Here is a 6757-nt window from a genome sequence, read left to right as displayed (position 1 = left end):
TGTCAGAAAGTTGAACCTGCTCCCCCTTCCCCAGGAGATGCTAAAATCTGACAATCCAGCAGACCTCCTCCTAACAAAGCCTGATAGCAAAACCATCCCCAAATCCCAGACACCCCTCCCCCTTCCCAGCAACTGCATTTCACTTGTGACCTTGCTCAGACTGTGGTCAGAAAAGAGCCTTTGAACACATCTCCAGGGCTGCAGCGATTAGAAGGGCTTTGATTACCCGGCTCAGCGGGTCCTCCCTTCCCAGGATCACTCTCCTCCCCTCCCCCAGCAGCCTTGTCCTGCCTCCTCACCCAGTGGCCCCAGCAGTTTTTTTTTTTTTTTTAAAGCAACCTATTTTTTTTTTTTTTCTGTTTTCATTTTCCTATAGGATCCTAAACCTCAAGATGCGGTTAACACTAATCCTGATTTATTTAGGGTTTATCTGCATCATTAATTCTGATCATGTGGCGGGGGCGAAGGGGGAGTGCTACAGGCCTTAGTTTGTATACAAAGTTTGGGTGTTCATGAAAGAAGCCAGCAATCCCTGAGAAACATATTTTCTTTAGATAGCCTTTAAATCCAAACAACTTTCCTTTTCTAGTCTGAAAATACTCCTTGAGATGGGACCCGTCCTTAACAATTTCATTTACTATTCCTTCTCCCCCAGTCCATATCCTTTGAAGCTGCTTCCTGCATTAATCTGGACTTAATATGGATTTAAACATTTACAATGGAAAAATAATTTGGGTTAAAAAATAATCTCCCTTGATAAAGCTAGGAACCCCCTCTTCCCAACTGTCACCATCTCTCACCGCCAGGAAAGGAATGAGATTCTTGAATCTACATACTGAAGAAAATCAAAAGCAAGAGTAACAGGGTGTGTGTTATATGTTATATTTGTCGGCTGTTATGACTGACTGGCACCGGGTGATATCCAGGGTCTGGACTTGTTGTTTGAATGAATTCATCATCATTCAGGACATATGAGCAGTTATTGGGTGCCCAGGATGTACTAAAAATACTTTCTGCCAGTTCCTCACAGAGGAGCTTCCCAGGAACTAACAGGGCCCTTCCTCTGCCCCTCTCCATGTTGTGTTTTAGTTTAAGAGATTTGTGTGTGTGTGTGTGTGTGTGTGTGTGTGTGCATTCTTCTGTTAATTGGTATAATTCTAGAAATAGAAAGTTCATATTTCTTTGGGTGGGCCCTTCCAGCAAGGCCAGTGTTATCAAGTGAATTCTTCCTGACTTTGTGACTCAAGGACCTCATGGAGATTGGAATATTTTCATGAGAATCTGGAGAAATTCAGATGAGACTTCCTAGTCTACTTTGTCAGACTTCAACACATGGGAAAGACCTAAAGTTGTTTTAATTTCTCAGGAACTTGCAGAAGAAAACTAGACTGAATCCAAGAAGTGCCCCTTCCAGGGGTGGGAAATAAGTGGCATGGATGGCATCACTCCCCATTCCTGTGCCTGTGGCAGACATTACTAATCAATTGCAACATTTTTTCCCACTGAGCAGGAGGCAGCCTCTAGGTCTTGACATCAGACTCAGACCTTTCTCAGAATTTCTCTCACGCTTTCTCCAGCATGACTCTTACTGGTTCACCCACTCATTCCTCCTAAGGCCCAGTGTAAGTTCCCAGTGATTCGAGCCACTTGCTGTTTTCCACATGTGACATTCCTTTCCCATTCTGGAAGCCTTTTCCAATCCCCATGCCTCTTCCTTTCTTCTTGAAGATACTCGTCCTAATTAAGCAATTCTTGCCTTCACACTGCGTTCCTCACCACTTTTCCTTTGTGTTGAATATTTTATTTTAATAACATTTACCTCTTTCCAAATTAACAAATTCATGGTAGAAACTTTGCAAAATACAGATATGCAATTTAAAGTCACATATAATCTATTAGGATATGTGCATTGATGTATAGACTTCTAACACTTTCTATGAAATATCTCCAGCTTTTTTATTGTAAAAAAAATGTAAATACACGTAAAGTGGGGGGATTTTATAATTTTTTATATGTAAGTTATACCTTAATAAACAAACCAATGGTCTACATATTGTGCTTAGAAAAGAATATACCATATCAGCATGCTTCTGAACTTCATGTGCATTTTTAAACAAAAATATGGCTTTCATTTTTTTATTCACTCTATTGAAACGTCTGTCAACTTTGTTATCTACAGACTTTTAGGTCTGACAGTGTGTGGATGAACTGTAGAGCATATACCTATATGTGTGTTTCCAGCGTTCCATAGACATGTCAATGTGCTCATCCATTCTCTTATAAAAATTTTAATAGTTTTATTGAGACATAATTTGCATACCAAGAAATTCACCCACTTAAAGTATACAATGTAATGGTTTTGAATATGTTCGTGGGCTTCTGTAATTATTGTCACGTTATGATTTTAAAATATTTTCATGACCTCAATGAGAAGCTCTATTCTTGTTTTTCTTTAAGCCCCTCAGCCCTTGGCAACCACTCATCTACTTTCTGTCTCTGTGAATTTCCATGTTTTGAGCATTCTCCATGTGGGCCTTTGTGATTAGCTTCTTTTATTTAGCATAGCGTTTTCAAGGTTCATCTGTGTTCCTTCATTCTTTCTTTCTTTTTTGTTTGTTTGTTTTTTCTTTATTCTGTTGCCTTGGGTAGAGTGCCATGGCATCATCATAGCTCACAGCAACCTCAAACTCCTGGGATCAAGCCATCCTCTTGGCTCAGCCTCCAGAGTAGCTGGGACTATAAGCACCCATTATAATACCTAGCTAATATATATTTTTTATTTTCTATAGAGACAGGATCTCACTATTGCCCAGGCTGGTCTGAACTCCTGTCAAGCTATCCTCTCACTTAAGCCTCCCGAAGTGCTGAGATTACAGGCATGAGCCACCATGCCTGGCCTCCTTCATTCCTTTTTACTGCCAAATAATATTCCGTGTATTTGCCCATTCTGTGTAAGGCTTTCCGCCTTGTCTTTTAGTGATGTCCACTTTAGAACTGTGCTAATTTGGATGGCATTAACGTGGCCCATCTGTGCACACTTTAGCTATGCTGGTAATTATCTTTTGTAGAATTCTATTGAATTTACAAAGAAATCCAGTTCAGTTCAGTTCAACAGCTATATACTGAGCGTTAAAATGCATAGCATTCTTTGCTATAAGATGCTGGGGATGGAAAGATGAATGGACATTGCCTCCAACAGCCAGGAGTTTACTGTTTACTTACATGAAATCATGAGAGCAAATCATGGCCATGAGAGCAAATCATGGCCATGAGTCACTCTGATACCTTTAGCTTTTAATTAACATTTTAGTTTACATTTTTTTGGATTTAGATGTATGAATGTTTTTCAAGTTTATGTCATACAGTTTTATGTTTATACAATGTTATTTTTTTATTTTTTTGAGATAGGGTCTTGCTTGGTTACCAAGGCTAGAGTTCAGCAGCATCATGGCTCATAGCAACCTGAAACTCCTGGGCTCAAGCGATCTTCTTGCTTCAGCCTCCCAAGTAGTGGGGACTACAGGCACATGCCACCACCATGCCTAACATTCTTTTATTTCTTTTTGTAGAGACAGGGTCTCACTCTTGCTCAGGCTGGTCTTGAACTCCTGACTTCAAAGGATCCTCCTGCCTTGTCCTCCAAAAGTGCTAGGATTACAGGTGTGAGCCACCATGCCTGGCTTAAGCCACCCCAAAACAGGAACTATGATTTTTATTTCTTTTCTATCATCATACTAATTACAGGAGCTACCAGTTACTGTGTATTTATTTCATTTAATATGCAAAACAACATATGAGGTCGTTGGTGTTACTTTCATTACTGAGTATGGTGAGCAGCAGGGCCAGATTGGAACCCAGGGCCATCTTCAGAGCTCACACATCTGACCTCTGACCATAGCACCCCGATATGAGGAGGACATTATTAGCAGCCAGTAGATGATAGTGTCCACCTGCCAACCTGGTCTGAGGAACCTAAGCCTGTCTGCGCAGGTCTAAGGATGAAGTCAAAGGAACCTCAAGCCAGCATCCAGTGTGTCTGTGGTTGTGTCTCTTCCGTGGTTCCATTGACAGTGATGGAAAACACATCTCCTCAAAGAGCTCCCCCTGCTCAGCATGGGAAATCAGTCTCGTCTTTAGAAGCCACCATTTCAGAATCAAACCGTAGAAAACGCACTTCAGGAGAACAAATTAGGGACTGGTGAACCCAAAGTGTGCCACGTGACACAGCACGCGTCAGGGGGCAGCATCTGAGAGCTTGGGCCTCTGGAGCTGTCCGACTCCTTCCCGGAGACGTCCTTCCCTCCGCCGTGCTGTCATCTTCAACAGGAAGGCAGGTTACCGCTGTGGATCTACACATCACGGTGAAGACAATAAATATTAAATCATAATTATTGTTTCTTTCACATCCGCTGACAGGATAAAATCCAGGTAAAGAGCCGTTAAGGTCTAATTACTTCGTAGGCATTGAAACCAAACTGCTAGTTTTAAAATTAATTGTGGAGCAGTCGAAGACGGAGTAGTAGGAAGTTGTTTTGAGCAGACGTGTCACTCTGAAACTCCGTGGAAGATGGAGCGCAGTAAACACCAATGCAAACTGCCAGTTACCGCGGAGAGGGGAAGGCGAGCCACGCAGCTGGCACTGAACGGACTTCGGTTCATTGCCTGATTACTTTGGCACACAACAGATGTGGCGAATGAGCAGCCATCGGAATTAATTAATTAATAAGCGGAAATGTTATTAGGAATATTTAGAACAATATGCAGATGCTCTTCAAAGCACGAATGAAGCCACCAAATATTAACGACAACAATTATAAGATTGTTACATAGGTGACTATTAATGTTATAGTAATGTGATTAATATGAAATGTTAATACTTATGTTAATATCATTAATAAATAACAATGTGATTGACATGTGTGTTGAGAATAATATACCATATTAATGTAATTGATATAAAAGATTGACAATAATTACTAACACTTACTGAGTGCTAACTATGAACCAGGCCATATTTTGAGTGCTGTGTATACACACACACACATGCACACACTTACGTATCTATGTAAGATCTCATTGAATCCTCACAAGAGGTAAATACGATTATCCTCATTTTTAACAGAAACACAGAGAAGTTAAATGAACTACCCAGCATCACAGAGTTAATAGTAAAAAAGAACCATAATTTCCCAGGCATAGGTACATTTGCTATGCTATTCTCTAATCCCTTAAGAGACCACTGAGTTTCAAGCATCTTGAAGGAGTACCCAGAGATTATCTGGTCTGTATTTCAGACTGCTCTGTGGCACCTTGGAAGTTGCTTCAGAAGTTCAACCAACAATAAATTATTAGAGCCAAACAGGCAAGAGTTCAGTTCCCTGGGGAAATATTTATTGCTCTATATATTTGATTTCCATCTAAGATTTTATGTTTCAACAAAAGAAAGAACATTTCACTGGTGTAGGTGAGGGACCAGCCAACATCTTCTATGAGGGGCTAGAGAGGAAATATTTTAGGTTTTGCAGGCCACACTGTCTCCGTTCCAACAACTCAACGCTGCTGTCATGGTTTAAAAAGAGAGTTCTGGACAAGATGTAAATGAATCGGTTTGGCCGTGCACCAGTAAAATTTGGTTTGCAAAAGGAAGCTGTGGGCCAGATGTAGCCTGTGGTGCACAGCTTACCAACTGGTAAGTCATCCCCCTGTGGGCAAGTAGAGTTTGCCTACACTTTCTCAGTGGATGGTCTTGCTTGGTCTCAAGAGAAAATGTATCATGCAAGACCTCCTGCTTAATAATGTCCGTCATCGGAAAGCTCACGCCACGGTGTAAGGGAAAAGGACACAAATGTGCTGTGAATTTAGACGTTGTGCCAGAGACTCTCCTGACAGCTCTATGCCTAGATTGATCCCTGCTGTAACTGTGTTGGGTGGATGCCATAAGCCCCTTTAACAAAGACGGAAACAGGCTTAAGGGGGTGAAAGTAGCACCTCGAGTTAAGCCCTACAGCCTCACTATGTGCCACCGCCCCATGCTGACCTGGCCACAGCCACGTGGCTCGCCCTGCCGGGGATACACTGGGGGCTCACCGCTGGCACCCTCAGTCTGTTCTTCCCTAGGAATATGTCCAGTTCACTTCATAACCTCATTTGGTGTCCCTGGATGGTTTACCGTCTTTGTGAATAGGAGACTTCAGAACTAGTACTGCCATTTCCGTGTGGATTTCACAAGCCGTAACAGGAGAGGGGCATCATCTTGCGATTTCAATAAGCTATTCTTCCCCCCACCCTTTCTAGCCTTTTTAGTCATGGCTAAAAATGACTTTCATTTATTGATTATATGGAGAGGGCGGGGTGTTTGCTAGTGATCCTCCATGGTCTATATGGCTTTTAAAATGTCATTTTTCCCCCTGTATACGTTTTCCCACCTCCTATTTTTGTCTGTCTTGAATTTATACTCTGCTGGGAAATTCTGGAATTCTAAGTCTTCAGTAACCTCCTTTTCTTCAAATAGACAGGGTGTCCATCAAGTTCGTGTGCGATTTAAAATACACAGCGATCTTAAATTACACATGAACTTTACGGACACCCTGCAGAATGGCACCACTAGCCTGAATATTATATGCCACCATAAGATAAAGACATTTCGTTTCTCCCTTCTGCACGGAATAGGATGAAAATCTGAGACTGGGATCTTGAGAGTTAGAATAGTAAATCTCAAGGCTGGGCACGGAGGCTCACACCTGTGATCCTAGCATTC

Source organism: Otolemur garnettii, unplaced genomic scaffold (assembly GCF_000181295.1).
Source record: "Otolemur garnettii isolate 467f Iridium unplaced genomic scaffold, OtoGar3 scaffold00047, whole genome shotgun sequence".
Lineage (NCBI taxonomy): Eukaryota > Metazoa > Chordata > Mammalia > Primates > Galagidae > Otolemur > Otolemur garnettii.
Note: the sequence above shows the minus strand (reverse complement) of the source record.